We start from the raw sequence: 18,263 nt of genomic DNA, 5'->3' as shown, positions 1-18,263 counted from the left end.
CAAGTTCATTGTTTCAAGATTTCCTAAATCAGCTGGCGTTTCAGTGTTAGCCCACACACTGTGCTTATAATGAGGGTGGGGCGAGAAAATCAGCATAAAAGGGGAGAGAGGCAGAGGAAGAAAATGGTTTGGTCTATGAGTGAACTTTGCTATGTAAGTGAACACAACTGCTCCATGACTTAGGACCTCCCTTCTATGTACTTGCAAAACATTATTACAACACAAATTCCACTATAATTGAGTCTAGAAGCATAGATCCCTAAAGAGCAACATTATAACGGCATTACACAATATTATCACCTTGGCAAGTTTCTGACTTGACACAGAAATTTCTACTTGATTTAGATATAAAATAGCTCACTTGCATTGAAAGAGATAAACATTTATCAACAAATAGGATAAATTGACTTGACTTCTGCTAAGAATACTTTCATATCTCTTATTCTCAATGCTCATTTGTCTCACCAGATGAAACAAGATAATACTAGCTGCTAAGCACATCTATTTTCTGGGCTATGTAGCTCACTGTCTAGAGCTGCAATGCATTTAAGAGGTTTCAATGGTCCAATTGCCTTAACTAAAAGATGACAAATGAGGCAAGATGAAGAAAAATGACTTTCCCAAAGCCACACAGTTCAGCTCAGTTAGAACTAGTACTAGAACACAGGTTTCATGACATTCTGTCTAGCTTACAATGTGATAAATGTCCATTAAGAAACTAAATTCACAAAGTGAGTCATGACCTATGTTGAGACATGACAAAGGCAAAAAGAAGGAGCTATATTCCAATCCACCTGAGTGGTATCTGTTTCTAAGCTCCCAAGTTCATATTGAAAACTCAGTTGCATAGATAGTATCATCTCTTACTGAGTCCATGCTTATCCTCAATCCCATCCTGTCCTAAATATATGTGCTTTTCCTCATTTATCTATAGTTTCCACTTAACTACAGAAGTGGCAGCAATGAAAACTAACCTGGGGAGTAGATTTGTGGTAAAGAGCAGGTGGAAAGAATGAGTTCAATAACCATTTGCTTTCCTTTAAAAAGCAAAGTATCCAAGAGATAAAAAGATCATTTAAATGACATGAAATTGAAAATCTTTTGCATGAACAAAATCAATGCCTCAGGGATAAAAAGAAGAACAATCAACTGAGGAAATCTTCCTATTAAGTATCTCAGATAAATACTGCAAGTACCTTCAGAAACAGACAATGGTTACTTTTTGCTGACAATCTTTCTTTTTTTATTCTTTATTATAAAGGATAGCAATAGCTATCTTTCACTAATTTCTTCAGAAATTAGATGAAATAGTACAAAAAATTCCTCTACCTCATGCCCCTTCATAACATGAGAATAAGTTCTTGCAAATCCTAAGTTTAAAAGATGAGAGGATACCTAAAAATAGTGGAAAGAGGGCTAGGCTTGAAGAAAAAGAAGACTTGGGATTCCTATGAAATATAGGAAATAAACAGGCATATGAGTTTAACTATGGGCAAATAACTGGATGTTTCAGTGACATTAGGTAAATTTCAAAGACTACAAATTACAGAGTTTCCTTTATGGATGAAATCACAGGTTAAGGTTGGGAGGGAGATCCTGAAGGAAGGGGGGACAATTTTGAAAGCACGTTTATTCTTGATGAAAAAATGAAGATGTAGCAAACTTCTATAACAATTATGTGAGACAGGACTATCTCAGCTGGGTAAATCTCACAGATTGATGCAGTGAATATGGCAATATGATCATGACCTACACTGTCTGATGAAGAAGGTAAGTTCTCTTAAGAGAACTTCAGAGGGAAATTAAAAATACAAATCACACAATTAAGACTGTATATTATTTTGTCTTTTTAAAAATTTAAATGATTATACTTATGTACACTCAAACAGAAACATAGACAAGGGATATTTTTCTAAGTCATAATGTTCATGTTTTCAAAGGATTAAATTGTTGCCAATATTATAAGCTCCTTCTTATTCTTTCATTTCAATTAAAAATTATTGTAAAATATTGGTCTTGCATTCATTTGCTTTATTAGATGATGTGGTCAATTTGATAAAAGAAAGAGAAGGAATTCCAACAAAGAAATTTGTGGGAGATAGTATGCTCACAGCTCTAAACTACTACTTTGTGCTGTCGTATAAGCTAGCAGCATTCACTAAAGTCCTACCGATGCCTCATGGCATGAAGGTGACTGAGGGCTCTCAAAAGACTGTGCTGGGGAAGCAAAGATTTTGGCAGGTTCTACCAAAATGGAAAGAATGAGTACAGATCTACTGACAAACTACCTGTTCTCTAGTTACACATTAGCAGATGGCCCACAATCCTGAACAAGGAATTACTATGCTTACATGCACAGGGATGGTACCAGAATACCTGAAAAGGTGACAGAAAGAAAATTATAACATAGTGATTATACTGCCTACAAATATTAAGTCAGTTTCCTGTACTCTAATGTCAGATCTTTATCCAATAACCACTGAAAGAATGGAACTGTGCATACAAAGACCATAAGGGCATTCTGGCTAAGAATGAAAACAGAAGTCAGAGAACTTCACCTTACAGGGAGGATGGCTCACAGGTTCTCCTTGGAGATGTGGATAGAAGTAATTGGGGAGAATGAAAAGGAGAAGTGAGAAGAGATACTTCTGATAACTGAAAAAAGTCAATTTAAAAATGAAACAATTGGTTTTGTCCTGTGTTCAAAAGCAATGAGAAACATTTACTGGACTATTATTCTTTCCACCTTAAAAATGGTCATAATGAGTATAACCAGAAAGACCTTGATGAAGATAATTTAGCCTATGATACATCTGTTACAGAGAGAAATCCTACTAAGATTTGAAAATACATTCCAAATGAAGTCAATACCTACCTTGATATCTGGTGATTTCAGTGGATAGGTGAGCACAGCAAAAGGTTGTTGTTGTTTTTATAATGGTGTGGGATTAAGATATTAAAAGGGGGAGGTTGCAAAATTATATTACAAGAAGCCTGTGATACATATGAGAAATACTTTTAAGGAGAATACTATCTTCCTTGAGGAAAAGGACTGTTAAGATTTTGTCTTTGTATCCTCAGTGTCTACCAGAGTCTTATACATAGAAAGCATATATCTGTTGAACTGAACTGAATTATACTAACTAGTTTAATATAAGAACTGAGGTTGTAGACTTGGCCTCTATTAAAAACAATTAACCAGCCATAGCTGGCAGGAGTCACAACTCAATGGACTAAGTCTTTAGAAATAAATCTTAAAATAATTTGATAATTAAAACATGATTAAATCCACATTCTGGTCCAAGAAGAGCTCTCTTATCTGCATCATGCTATTTCATATAAAATAACTAAACCTTGATAATAGTTAAGTTAAACAATTTGTCAAAGGAAGATGCAAATCTCTAAAGTCTTCCTTCCCTCAAACAACAATCCAAACTAGGAAAGGGTCTTTCTTTTCCAGCCTTTTCAGAATTTAAAACCTTCCACAGCTGATCACCCATGATTTACTAAGCACTCAATGTGTGTGTAACATTATTCTAGGAACCCTAAGAGCCTCTAAAGACAACAGAGTTTGTGTGCAGCACTTTGTATTTCAGGTGGCATTTGGAATCAGCATCAATATTATGGTCAATCTTGGTATGAAAGCATGTGACAGGAATTCACTTTGAGAATCAAAACCTGCTGCATCTGTTACTTGATCCATTTCCATAAGTTTCCTCAACTATAAAATGAGGACGCATGTAGCTACCTGATTCCTATACTCCTTCCTCACTCTGGAATTGAGTCTAAATATGGACTGAGTCCTTCTTATACAGGCTCAGCACTTGCTAGGTAGTGTGTACAAAAGAAATACAATATATGATATGACCCTACCCCAAAAAACTTAAATCTATCCAAAATGCAAACGAAATAGCAAATAAAACAAGGCAATGCCAACTAAGTGGCACACACACAGACACACTAAATAAGAAAGAAGTCACCAAGGAAGGTGACATTTATGTGGGCTGGAAAACAAAGAATGCTTAAATTGATAATAGTGATATAACACTAGCCAGAATATTAAAAAAAACTGATCACACTGAAATGATTATAAAATGAGGAATAAGGATTCTGTGACAACTGTGGCCTACTTTCATTTAAGCAATAAAATTAGCATTTGATTATTATAAAATTCGGAAATCAAACATAATATTCTATGACCTCTGTGAATAATTTAGAGAATTATGATAGAATTTCAGAGCTTGGGGGCTCCTTAGGAGTTTGTGTAGTCCAATCCTGTCATTCTACAGTTGAAGAAACAGACACAAAGGGGTAAAGTTGCTTATTCAATAAATATCCCAGGGGCAGAAGATCTCAGAGCTAAGACTCAAGTCCTCTTAACACTGACTCCATGAATAGACCAATATCCCTCAATTCACAGAGAAGAAAACTAAGACTCGGAGAGGGGAAGTGATTTTCCAAAGCTCACATCGTGTCAGTCAGGAATGAAACCTCTCCTAATTTTGCAGTAATCATCTGACGTTAACTATTTGGGGGGAAGGGGCATGTGAATTGGCACTTGCAATATTTTACATAGTAAAAGATAGGACAGAAGAATAGGCAGATATTAAATAATATAGGTTTATCCAGAACACACATCTCTCCTCTTACTGGCTACATTCCAATTTGATTCATTTACTGACCACAGAAAGCATCAGGGGAAACATTACTCTTTGGTTCAGTGATTTTAAAGGCAGCAATCAATACACATAATTACAGAATAAGATACTAATTTCTATTGATTTTTTCTATAGACATAATACAAACTGACATATACCATATAATACAACTTTTTAATATCAACACTATGTCAAAAATGGAAGCAATTTTCTTGTGATTTTTCACTAATTAGATATTTTAGAACCTTAAAGGACTCTATTAGTCTCTCTCTCTCTTTCTCTCTCTCTGCTCCCCCCCTTAACATAACCCTACATCAACCGTTCACTAATTACTATGCACCTATTCTGCTAGAAGGGGGCTATAACAACAGAAGGTAAGTTTCTACAGAAGTATATGACACATTTAGGGGGTGGCACTAGATAATCTCTAACAAATCCCTTTCTATCCTAAATATATGATCTTAGATCTTTGTCAGACTGGGCAACTTTACCTTTATTCTGTCAGTGTATTTGTACAACCATCCACTCAGGAACACATAAGTGAAAGGGCGGCTAGGAAAGACGTATCTTCCTGAGTTCCAATCTGGCCTCAGATGCTTACTAGCTGTGTGACCCAGGGTAAGTCATTAAACTTTGTTTGCTTCAGTTTCCTCATCTGTAAAATGAACTGGAGGAGAAGACAGCAAACCACTCCAGTATTTTTGCCAAGAGAACCCCAATTAGGGTCACAAAGAGTCAGACATGACTGAAATAGAACTGAATAAGGTAGAGAAACATAAAGATACAATTCAGTATCAGATACTAAAGATGCTAATGAATAGATTTGGGCATATACCCAAATGTCAAGCCTTTAGGAAGGGTAAAGTATTGGAAATGGTTACTATAGTAAAATGAGGAACCAGGAAAGGGATGTGTGGGGTCAAGAAGCATAAACAGGAGGTCTGAAGGTATGTGCATGGTGTGTGTGCACCCCAGTGTGTGTAAATAAGTAAATAAATAAATTTATATGATATATACACATACTAATATATATTGTATATTTATTTATATACACCTACAGGTGTGCACACACAGTTGGGAAATGGGACTATTCCTCTGTAATGACTAGGGGAAAGAGAAATAAAAATGCTAGATGGGGGTAGCCAAGGAGATACATATGGAGAAAAATAACCAAAAAAAAAGTGACATTACTATTTATAGTACTGGAAAGACAGGGGAAAGGGATAAAGCATCAGTTTAACAGAACTAAATTCTAACAATAACAACAAAAATAAGTCCACCAACTTTTGGGTGAGGTGGACTCTGGCACAGTATGATACAATTATGAGATTTTAAACTGGATCAGGACTTAGAAGTGATCTAAGCTCTCTCCCCACCTTATTTGAAAGACAAGAGAATTAAGATCTGAAGAGGCTAAGTGGCTTATTTACCTCAGGTCACAGAAATAATAAGCAAGTGGGCTGGAAATGGAAAGAAAGAAGCAGGATGTGTCACTTGGGGGGACCAAGGGGAGTTCAGAAAGTACTCTGACTAGCTCTATATCAGTTTGCATGAAACAACAGGGTTAATATGTAAGACTTATATAACTTTTCCCTTTTGTTTCTTATTTTAAACTGCTATATATTTCCCTGTAGTGATTAGTGGTTAAAAACCGTTAAGAAGCCCCAAGAAGGGTTGTAGGCTAATTTTAGGGAGCAGAGCCAAGAAAGACGATAAAACCTAGGTAAAATTAGAGAGCAGTCCATGCTAGGTATAAGAATAAAATATGAAGAAGGGGGAGAAAGAGGGTTAGATATTATTGGAGAAATAAAGGTCTAAGTGTGAATTAGCACATCCTGAATTGAATGTTTAATTAATGTATAAGGAATAGTGAATAGAATAAAAATGAACATTTATATCATGCTTTAAGATTTGCAAAATACTTCCTAAGCATTATATCTTATCTAACTCTCACAACAAAGCCAGGGAGGCAAGTGGTATGACTGATATTATCCCACCAAGCAAGGTGAGATAATTTGTCCAGTGCTGCACAGCTAATAAGTATCTGAAGCTGAAGCTGAATCCATGATGCGGTCGGTGCCCAATTTATCAATGACTCACTGACAAATGATCAATACAGAACCTGCAGGTTCAGAAGGAGAAAAAGCAAAGAAACTATAGAGAAACAAAACAGGTAACAGGAGCTTACATAAGGGAGGCGGACTCTTTGCTCAAAATTACTGTTCTGTCCTCCACCCCCCACAGCCTCATTTTCCCTTCATTTTGTTATACTACCTGAAATTCCAAAGTTCATTTAAAATAATAAGCACTGTCTTTCAAAATACAAATACATTGAGAAAAGAGGAAGTTAATGGGAAGGTTTTTATTCTGAATTATTTCATATCAGGTTTATCTCTGGGCAAATGTACTCTATCAACTATATGCAGTAAATAGGAGGTGGGGATGGGAGTTGGGAGTGCTAGGCAATATTGGTGAAAATAACAAGCCCAAACTGGAGTGCTGGAGTTAGGGCTTAAGGAATTACAAAAACAGTGGAGCCTTGACGATATGGGCTGAAGAAGGTGGGAGAAGGATGCAGAAATAGAAGTAGAAGAATGCTAAAGATTAACCTTCTGTCTTATAAGGAAAATTCTCTTCTTTGTTGCATTGCCATTTGCTTGAGAATCTATAACTCAGTTAAGTAAAATTCAACTATAGTGAAAATAAAGAGGGTTTTCACAGGCTTTCTCACTAACCTAATGACCATTTTTAACAACATTTATGCAAAAATTGTCCTGATTTCCAAATAATCAACAAAAAAAGAACAGGAACACAATGAAATATAGAGAAGAGATCCAAGGACTTGGAGTCATAAGCCCTGGATATGAATACCAGCTCTGAAATGTTCCATATACATGATAAGCCATGTATTCTTTCTGGGGCTCATAATCCTAATCAGTAAAAATAAGGGCATGGAGGAACCCAGCAAAGTGCCTTGCACAAAGCAGGTTCTTAATGATGGCTAAACTGAATTGGATAATGAGGCACATTTGATTATGAACAATAATAAGTATCTTCAGCAGCTCTGTGACTACTGAATGATATTTACAATTGATAGTGAATCTAGGACAGAGGGTACTGGGGCAAGAGTCTTCCAATGAGTTGATTAGATTTTTCTGAATACTTAGCTTACACTTATACAATCATGTAACTACTCTATAAATAGATATTAAGTGAAGTATTACATAATGGAGAAAGCACTGGTTTTGGAATCAGGAGACCTGTTTTCAAATCCTAGCTTTGGTATCCTAAGCAAGTCATCTACTGTAATCTTACATTAGGCCCTGACTACTAGTTAAGAAAATAATTGCAAGAGAAAATTATGCAGATCAATTATTTTACATGCAAAAAATTATCTATATCTACTTCTATATTGTGTGCATGTGTGTGTATATAAACATTTTTCTTTGAGAAACAAATGGATTTATGGACACATCCTACTATGAAGGAGGGAAAAAAATCACAATCCAGAAGAATCCTTTATTTACATAAATGCAACTATTTTGTGCCAGAATATGTCACTGTATAAATATGTTCTCAAAGCTTTCCTGAAACAAGCAAAAGCAACCTAGTGCCCTAAAAATACAATATTGATGAATCACTGAGGATTCATGCTACTGTTATGCAAATGGATGAATCACATCTCAGTAACAAACACTGGCTCAAATACCTGGGAAATGTAAAGGGTTGAAGAAATGTTTCAGTTTATAGTCATACAGCAAGCATAAGCCTAAAAGTCATCACACAGACTTTCTTGAAACAGTGGAATTATTCCCATCAAAAATAGGAGGTTATCAAAACTTCTGCAACACATTATGGAGATTAAATGACAAATGCTTAGTTCACTAATAAGACTCTACTATATAAAACACTAATGCAGCACTACTATTTAAAAAATACTAGTACCTGTCAATAGTGGTAAATACTGTGATAATTTTTCAATGTGAGTTGATGAAAAATGTTTTCTCATATTACAACTGATACAAATATAAATTAAAGGAAAAATTTCTTAATTAGAACGATCAAAAAATGAAATGGAACTATCTCAAGAGGTAGTGAGCCCTCCCCTGCCCTTTACCTAGAAGTCTTCAAACAAAGACTAGACAACCACTTGTCAAGCATATTATAAGAAGTTACTCTTGTTTAGACATGGGTTAGATTATAGAGGTTCTGAAATCTACATATTCCATGACTCTTTTGAGATTGATTTTCTCTAGTAGCAGAAAATAATCTTCATGTTAAAAGGATAGCTTATTTTACACTAAAAGTTTAGGTCAAGTTAACTTAGGGCACTGTGCCAAGTGTTGGGGATACAAAGAAAGGTGCAAGAGAGTCTCTTATTCTCTGATTTAGATGATTTAGATGATTTCTAATTTTTGCTTTCCATGCTCTTGATTATTTCTCTCACCTAGAATGGCCTCATTTCTATCCTTCATCCAAACCCTTGTGTTTGTCCATTGTTCTCAAAGAGGATCATGACGTCAAGATGATGACATGACTTGCATTTGACTTTTATTTGAGTGAGGGAAGGCTGTGCAAGGTCACCAACCTCACTTTCTTCTCCTGAGCCATCTGGGTCCAATGGCCAGGTATTCATCAGGACAACTGGAGATGACTCTACCCATACTTTAAAATCCAAATTAAGTGCTATTTCCTCCAAGAAACTTAAGTCATTACAGAATTTGTTGACTTCCCACCTCGTGTTACAGCAATTCTGGATTATATACAGGTTTTACTTCTCAACTAAACTGTAAATTCCTCTTAAAGAGAACTGTATTTTTGTACAGCAGTTCTTAAGATTAGTGATTCAGGATACATTGAGCAGTTGAATTAGTGCTGATTAAATCAAAGTAACTGAAAAAATTCCTACTCTTTTTAGCCAGACTTTATTGTTCAATCTAAATCTATTTCCTGGGGACTACTAACAAATAAGCATGAGGTCTCTGCTTTGGTTTGGTTTTGGTTTGATGAGGAGGGATCACAGCTACGGAATTATCCTCGTGTGGTGACTGCCCCCACTGGAACAGCACCACTGCTGCAGGCACTTTATCTACTAGTTTTCTAGCGCTCTCAGAGGATAACAGAACATGGGTTTTTCACCTTTTTTGTGTCACAGATCCCTTCTGATAGTCCAACGATACCTCTGGACCTCTTAGAATAATGTTTTAAATGCATAAAATAAAATACACAGGATTACAAAGGAAACAAATTATTTTGAAATAGTTATCAAATTTTTTTTACAAAGGTCAAACTCTAGATTGTGAACCTTTGCACTAGAGGTTAAGTGACTTGACTGTGGTCACAGAGTCAATATGGATCAGAGACAGGAAGAGCTCAGGTCTTTCTATCTATTGCACTATCCTGCCGTTTGTGGAATAAGGAGTGTGTGTGTGTGTGTGTGTGTGTGTGTGTGTGTGTGTGTGTGTGTGTGTGTCTGTGTGTCTGTGTGTGTGTGAATCAACTGGTTATTACTTAAGAAACTTAGAAAACATAAATGAGATTTTCAGCACTAAGTTCTTGGTTATTTATATATTTAATCTCATCTTCCCCCCACACCTATCCTTCACTTTCCATTCCTCCTCTGCTTTTTTTCACACTAATTTGCATGTAACATCTGAAATGAATAGAGATCTTGTCATTTTTCAGTCATCTCCACTAAGTAAAACAGTTTAATTTCAGAGTTTTTAATGCTTTAGTAATTCAAATACTGAACCAATTAAGAACAAACTCCCACTCTGACCACAATTTCAAATATAGTGACTCTTTCCTCTTTCCCCAAAGACTAAGAAAAATAAGTTGTACTCTTCTCCATGATCAGTTGCTTATTTTGGAAGGAAAAAAAAAAGCATGCAGAATGGGATTGAGGGGAAATTTACATTTGTACTTCAGTAATGCTGATAAAGCAATGAAAAGTAATAAAATGTTTTTTTCTGCACTTAAGTAGAAACAAAATCTTTCAGAGTTTATGTGCCTCTAACCAAAGTATATTAAGTATTGAATGTATAATATGTGTATGAGTTCATCCTTTGTTGCCAAAAAAGATCATGCCATCAGAGAAATAATGACATGCCTTGCACTTGACTTTGTGTTTTTGAGTGAGGGAGGGCTGTGCAGATCACCAGCCTCACTTCTCCTCCAGAGCCATCTGAATCCAGTGACCAGAGATTCATCAGGATGACTGGAGATGACCCAGAATGAGGCAACTGGGGTTAAGTGACTTGCCAAAGGTCACACACCTAGTGAGTGTCAAGTGTCTGAGGTGAGATTTGAACTCAGGTCCTCCTGACTCCTGCACTGGTGCTCTCTATCCACTGCACCACCTAGCTGCCCCAATGTATAATATATTGCTATTACTGAAAAGATTCATATAAATCAAATTTGGGCAAGTGAATGATTTTAAAACCATGGTAATTTGTAGTGTCTCCCTGTCATGTCACAGAAAAAGTGCTGAATTTGGGAGTCAGGAGGTCTGGGTTCAAGCATCAGCTCCACTTCTTAATCTATACAGATAATGCTTACGTTCCTTATTTTACAGGGAGGGTCTAGACCAGGGGTGAGGAACCTGCGGCCAGGAGGACACATGTGACCTTCTAGGGTCCGATCTGAAACTTCTCAGAGTTTAGTCAAAGGGCCCCACTTGAGGACCTAGAGGGCCACATGTGGCCTCCAGGCTGCAGGTTCCCCACCCCTGGTCTAGATGAACAAAAGGTTTTGTGAACCATAAAGCGCTATGCCAATATTTTAAGAAATCTTTATGAGAGTAGATTTCTGTTAGGAGCAATGGTAGCACGTACCTGAATTCTCTGCTCCTAAGGAGGCTAATTCTGGTGAATAGCTTGAGGTCAAGAGTGCTAAACTGCAATGGGGCTAAAACCAATGGGGCCTCAGCAGCAAGTCCCCTGGAGCTGAGGGCTACCAGGAAAGGCAGAACAGGTTAAAGCTTCCATACTATTCAGTAATGGGATCAGGCCCTGTAGTCCCATGAGAATCCCACAGACAGACAGAGAAAAGAGGCAGAGATAATTTCTATTATAATATGAATGACCTATTTTGAAAATTTAGATTTGCATTTTAATTTGTATTTTTAAATGTGCAGATGTCCAACAAGGTACCTTATAACATCTGACTGTTACAGACACAAAAAAGTATGATACTACTTAAACCTATCCTCCAGAAGGCCACATGCCATCAAACTGAACTTGGCATGAAGCATAAAATCCTTACTTCCAATACACTGAACATACCTTCATAGGGGTCTAGAGTGAGTAGAAATGCTTAGAGTGTAAAACACTAGCTATTCTTATGATGAATCTATTTTTTGCATCTCTTTCTTATGCCCTCCATGGTACTTCAAGTCTATAATTTTTTCTCTTGAGAAGAAATTTAGGTCATGAGGAGTTACCTACATTAATTTACAGAGATAGCATTTTCTATGGTATCGAAATGCTTCCTAGAAAGTAAGTAGTGATGCTGGATTTGAACACTAGTCTTCTGCTGGTACAGTGGATAGAGTGCCCAGACTGAAGTCAGGAAGATTCATTTTCCTGAGTTCAAATCTGGCTTCTGACCCTTACTAGTTGTGTGACCCTAGGCAAGTAACCCTGTTTGCCTCAGTTTCTTCACCTTATAATGAACTGGAGAAGGAAATGGTAAATCACTCCAGTATCTTTGGCAAGAAAACCTCAAATGGGGTCACTAAGACTCAGACACATCTTAAAACGATTGAATGAATGACTCCACATCTAATACTACCATACCATGCTATCTTAAATTGCTAAGTTGAAGGGGGAAAAAAAAAAACTTTTGGGGGGAGAGGGTGTGGTTTTAATTCACTGCCACAGGCCCAAATTAAAGTTTTCCTCCCAAGTAGGCACACACAATAATTTGCCTAAAGGTGACAAGGCAGGAACTGACAAAGTCACAGTCTGAACCTAGGTCCTTTGACTCCCAAACCAATGCCAGTGGATGCCCAGTTTTATCTAAAAGAGTTGATGGCCTTGTTGAAGTAAAAGCAACCATTCTTTTTTAAAAACAAATAATAAATTTCAAAAGCCTAAGCCTGCATCTACTATCAGTTGCAATAACCACTGCAGGTTTTCCCCCCTTAACTGGTTTCAAGAAAAGTACTAGGTGGTGATATATTTCTGAATTGTTTAAGCTTGCTATAGAAAAACAACTTGCCAGTTGTGGATACGAAAACTGTCAATAATCAGCCAATTTCCCCTCAAAGTCCTTACATAACACCGAGGAAATATGCCCAGAGCACTTCAGAATTTGACACCCCAACTGTTGACAATTATACCATGGATCTTAAAGTCACTCTCTTTTCTTTATGTGTTAAACAATTATTCTTTCCTATACCATTCTGAAAATATTCCTCCTACTTTCTCTTCATTGCTGTCCTGATGATTTGTATTCCAGCAGAATCTTAGGCCATCTGTCCCCTCCTTTTCTAAGTTAAGCATCTTATAAAGAGGCTGTTCTTCATGCAATTTTTTTCTCTAATGGCTAAGCCATTAATTCATTTGATAAATATATTTTCTGCAAAATTGTGTTTTGGAAAAAAAAATCCCCACCATGTGAGCTCAGGTTGGTATCTAGGACCGTTAACTGAGAAAGAGTTCAATTCCCAGCTTCTTGCTTTCCAGATCAACTGGGATTAGTGCTATAGAGGAGGCAATCCTTAGAGAGAGGAAGGAGTTCCTGGCATCACTAGAAATCAAACTCTCTGACCAATTATGGAACATTTTTGATGAGCCCCAAAGAGAGTATACTAACTAGTTGTCCTCAGCTGCAAAAATGCTCACTATAATATAGTGCTAGGAAAATGAGGGGGCAGAGTCAAGGGAGATAGAATCCTTGGGGATCATATAGGGAGGGACTGGGAATAGTTAAGGACACTTTCATGCAGATCGAATAGATGGTTTTAAGTTACTTTTAAAACAAATCACATAAAAGTATTGCTTTGCTTATTTTCACATTCTTTTCTCAACTGTCTTCATTTTAAAAAGTAATAAATGTTATTTGCATATTTCTACATAGGGCACTCAAAAATCCCACATCTTATCTATAGATAAATTCCCGAAGTACAAAACATGACAGGTAGACCCAAAACTTTTTCTAATGCAATTACAGATTTGTTAAGGGGAAGGAATTATTCAGTCCATGGCTAGGTCTTGAGCTCCAAATTCCTTGAATAGCAAACGAATATAATAATGATTTCCAAAATAATGAATTTCAAAAAGATTTTCCTGACCTCTCACTTCTCTTATAGTTAAAAATGTATAAAATATGATTTCCTGGTGAAACACATTTTTAGTTTGAGTAAAACAATAGTTTACGTCCAATTACCAGTACCACTCAGTATTACGACAACAAATTAATATAACCTTATCACTGTTTACTAAAAAAGTTTGTCTATATAATAAATATTTCTCCATAATATATGCAACTGAATCAAAAGTCACTAAAATTTCACAATAGATACTTGTACATATAAATATATCTTGTAGTGTGCTGAATTACACTATGGTAGAACCCCTTGTGATCCCAAGATATTATTATGTTAAGCATTTATTGAGCTCTCATTTAATGAATTATTTCATAAAGAGTATACTTAGCAAAGTCTACTAGGCTCTTGTATGTTCTAATTTCAAGACTGAACAATATTAATGATTGTATTGAATAATAGGGACATAATATTTCTCACCAGTTATTGAACTCCTATAAAAGTGCCATTTGATATGGCCAATCCACCGATAGTCGTTCTTGATCCTACTTCTACCTAATTATTAGTAATCTTGCCCCACCCCAAACGACTAATTATAGTGACAGTAATATCATCAAATAGCTGATTATTACAGCCCTGACTGCCTGACAGCCCAGGACAGAGCCTTGGGGCTCCACCAGAATTCATAGATATGATCTAGAAGAAGATCCAACAAAAGAGGTAGAGAAGAAACAGTCATACAGATGGGAGAACCAGAGAAAGGTGTCTCAAAAACCTAGACAGAAGACAGGATCAAGGAAGACTGCAGAAAGGTCAAGAAGGATGAATACTGAGCAAAAAGCTCTCAGATCTGGCAATCAGAAGTTCACTGGCAACTTTGCATAGAGCAGTTTCAATTGAATGATGAGGTCAGAAGTGAACCTGTAGTGAGTAACAGAAAGAAAGAAAGTGGAGACGTACTGTAGATGGCCTTCTGAAGGAAATTAACCATGAAAGAGAGGAAGGACATAGGACATAGTTAGTTGACATGAACAGATCAAATGAAGGTTTTTTTTGAAGAAAGGGGAATGTTTGTAGGCAATAGGGAAGCAACCAGAAGACAGAAGGAATCAAAGATTAGAGAAAAACTAAAGATGATATAGGGGGCAGTAATGTGCTAAAGAATTTTCACACATATTGTAAATAAAAGAAGATATGAAATACAAAAAGAGTGTTCCTTCTAAGAGGGCTTAATTAATAAAAAAAATATTAGCAAGATGGAGACAGATCTTCCAAGGACTTAAAACAGAAATAAAAAAGATGATTCTCCCAGGTTGGTATTTATGGAAACATCAATTTAATGAACATTATTGCAAACAGAAAAATAAATCTCACCCTACTCCACCTTTTCATTTCACCCTAAATATCATCATTACTTCTATCCATTTCAAAGTAGTCTAAATTTTTATATCTTGAAACTTGTTTCATTATTTTTTTTTATACATTTATTTTCACAACATTTTGGGTTACAAATTTTCTCCCCTTTTATCCTCTCCCCCCCAGACCCAAGCATTCTAATTGCCCCTGTGACCAATCTGCTCTCTCTTCTATCATCCCTCTCTGCCCTTGTCCCCGTCTTCTCTTTTGTCCTGTAGGGCCAGATAGCTTTCTTTACCCCTTAACCTGTATTTCTTATTTCCTAGTGGTAAGAACATTACAGTTGATCCTAACACTTTGAGTTCCAACTTCTTTAGCTCCCTCCCTCTCCACCCCTTCCCTTTGGAAAGCAAGCAATTCAATACAGGCCAAATCTGTGTAGTTTTGCAAATGATTTCCATAATAGTTGTGTTGTATAGGACTAACTATATTTCCCTCCATCCTATCCTGTCCCCCATTACTTCTATTCTCTTATGATCCTTTCCCTCCCCATGAGTGTCGACCTCGGATTGCATTCTCCTCCCCATGCCCTCCCCTCTATCATCCCCCCCACCCTGCTTGTGCCCTTGTCCCCCACTCTCCTGTATTGTGAGATAGGTTTTCCTATCAAAATGAGTGTGCATTTTATTCTTTCCTTTAGTGGAATGTGATGAGAGTAGACCTCATGTTTTTCTCTCGCCTCCCCTCTTTATCCCTCCACTAATGAGTCTTTTGCTTGCCTCTTTTATGAGAGACAATTTGCCCCATTCAATTTCTCCCTTTCTCCTCCCAATATTTCTCTCACTGCTTGATTTCATTTTTTTTTAAGATATGATCCCATCCTCTTCAATTCACTCTGTGCACTCTGTCTCTATGTATGTGTGCGTGTGTGCATGTGTGTGTGTGTAATCCCACCCAGTACCCAGATACTGAAATGTTTCAAGAGTTACAAATATTGTCTTTCCATGTAGGAATGTAAACAGTTCAACTTTAGTAAGTCCCTTATGACTTCTCTTTGCTGTTCACCTTTTCATGGTTCTCTTCATTCTTGTGTTTGAAAGTCAAATTTTCTTTTCAGCTCTGGTCTTTTCATCAAGAAAATTTGAAAATCCTCTATTTCATTGAAAGACCATTTTTTCTCCTGAAGTATTATACTCAGTTTTGAAACTTGTTTCATTATACAAGGTATCTCAAAACTCTCTGTGTGATTTTGATCTATTACAATTTTTTCTAAAACTTTTGGGATACCTCATATATTAAAACACTACAAGAGATACAAATTTTGTCTCTAGTAATGAACATTACAGTTGCAAATGAGTAGGATAATAAGCCTATTTGTTAAAATAACAACATATTAGGTACTTCAAGGTGACCAATAAAAATAACATATTACATTTAATATAATACGTTTTGACACATTTATCTAAAACCAATTCTGACACATTTATCTATAAACCAGTTTTCCCTTTACTGACACAGAACTGTAAATATGATCCCAATTCCCCAGGGCATCTATTCTAAACAGCAAATGGTTCATGAAATCCATCCATGTTACATTGGAAACTTGGAAACTATGTTGCTTTATCTGTTTCCCAGCCAACATTACTTACTTTAAAACAATTGAGAAGAAAACAGTTGTACCAAATATTACTTGTCTGACTGTCTAATGGCAGTTGATGGCATTTGCTCCTGTCTACTTAAGGGACATCCTGGGTCATCTCCAGTCATCCTGATGAATATCTGATCATTGGACCCAGATGGCTCAGGAGGAGAAAGTGAGGTTGGTGACCTTGCACAGCTCTTCCTCGCTCAAAACAATATCAAGTGCAAGTCATGTCATCATTTCTCTGATGTCATGGTCTTCTTCGAAGATGAAGGACTAAAACAACAACTTAAGGGAAGAAGGTGAGGATCATGGGGGTGGTGGGTAGATTGGTAAATCTGGGGCATAGTATTAGCTATCTGGCACAGTGCTCAAAACATTTCTCAAACTAGATAAATGAACACTTACATCAGAACTCAATACATTTAACATTAAAGTAATCTTCCTTCCCATGTTGACTTCCCTTTCTAACTTCATTTCTGTTGACAGAGGACATTCTCCTAAAGTATTACTTGGAGTTCTCTCTAGAGTCAGGGATCTTAACCTTAGGTCTGTGAATATTAAATATATGTGCGTGTGTGTGTGTGCGTGTATGTGTGCGTGTGTGTGTGTGTAAACAATATATAAGTGTTTTCCTTGGAAATTCTATGAATTTTATTTTATGTATTTAAAGACATCACTCTGAAAAGTGGTCCATGGTTTTCACCAGACCCCCAACAGGGTCCCTTATTCAAGGTTTATGCTCTAGACTAGAGCGTAAACCATTGTAACCAATGGCAATGATAATATTAGCAGCTAATATCTACATAGCCCTTTACGGTTTGCAAAGTGTTTTCTATATCTCATCTCTTCCCTGCAAAGTTCAGAACTAGGCAGAATTTTTGCAGATAAGTGATTTATCTAAAGTCAAAACACCGTAAAGCCAGCACTTGAAGACTAGATTCCAAGTTTAGTGACCTTTACCCACTGTGATTGCTGCTTTCCCTTGAGCCCTGCCACAGTTTGCTACTTTTCTATAATATAAATTTCTAAAACAACATCACATCATGCCATTATATTCAAGAGTCTGCCAGCATCTTCCTCTGCATAGAATACAGACAAAGGAGACATCTTAACCTAGTAGTCTGGATTTATGTTAAGCAAAATAGTCATGATTTTAATCAAGGTAAGAATACAGAACACTAAAGAAGAAACATCAATCACAGCTAGTTTAATATCATGAGCTGATGCTACTCTACCATTTCTTTCAAATGGCAACAAACAAAGGTGACACTGGATATAAAGTCAGCAGATTCAAGTAATTTTAAGTACCCAATGGTAAATTCCTAGATCATTATAA

At 36.5% G+C, this 18,263-nt stretch overlaps 1 protein-coding gene across 11 annotated transcripts in view; it reads right to left on the bottom strand.

Moving 5' to 3' along the window:
- Positions 1-18,263, bottom strand: part of RAPGEF2 (Rap guanine nucleotide exchange factor 2) — a 336,200-nt gene that overhangs the window by 69,376 nt on the left and 248,561 nt on the right. The gene's annotated exons all lie outside the window — the stretch shown is intronic.

Source organism: Notamacropus eugenii, chromosome 6 (genome assembly GCF_028372415.1).
Source record: "Notamacropus eugenii isolate mMacEug1 chromosome 6, mMacEug1.pri_v2, whole genome shotgun sequence".
Taxonomy (NCBI): Eukaryota; Metazoa; Chordata; class Mammalia; order Diprotodontia; family Macropodidae; genus Notamacropus; species Notamacropus eugenii.
Note: the sequence above shows the minus strand (reverse complement) of the source record. Positions and strands in the feature narration are given on the sequence as shown.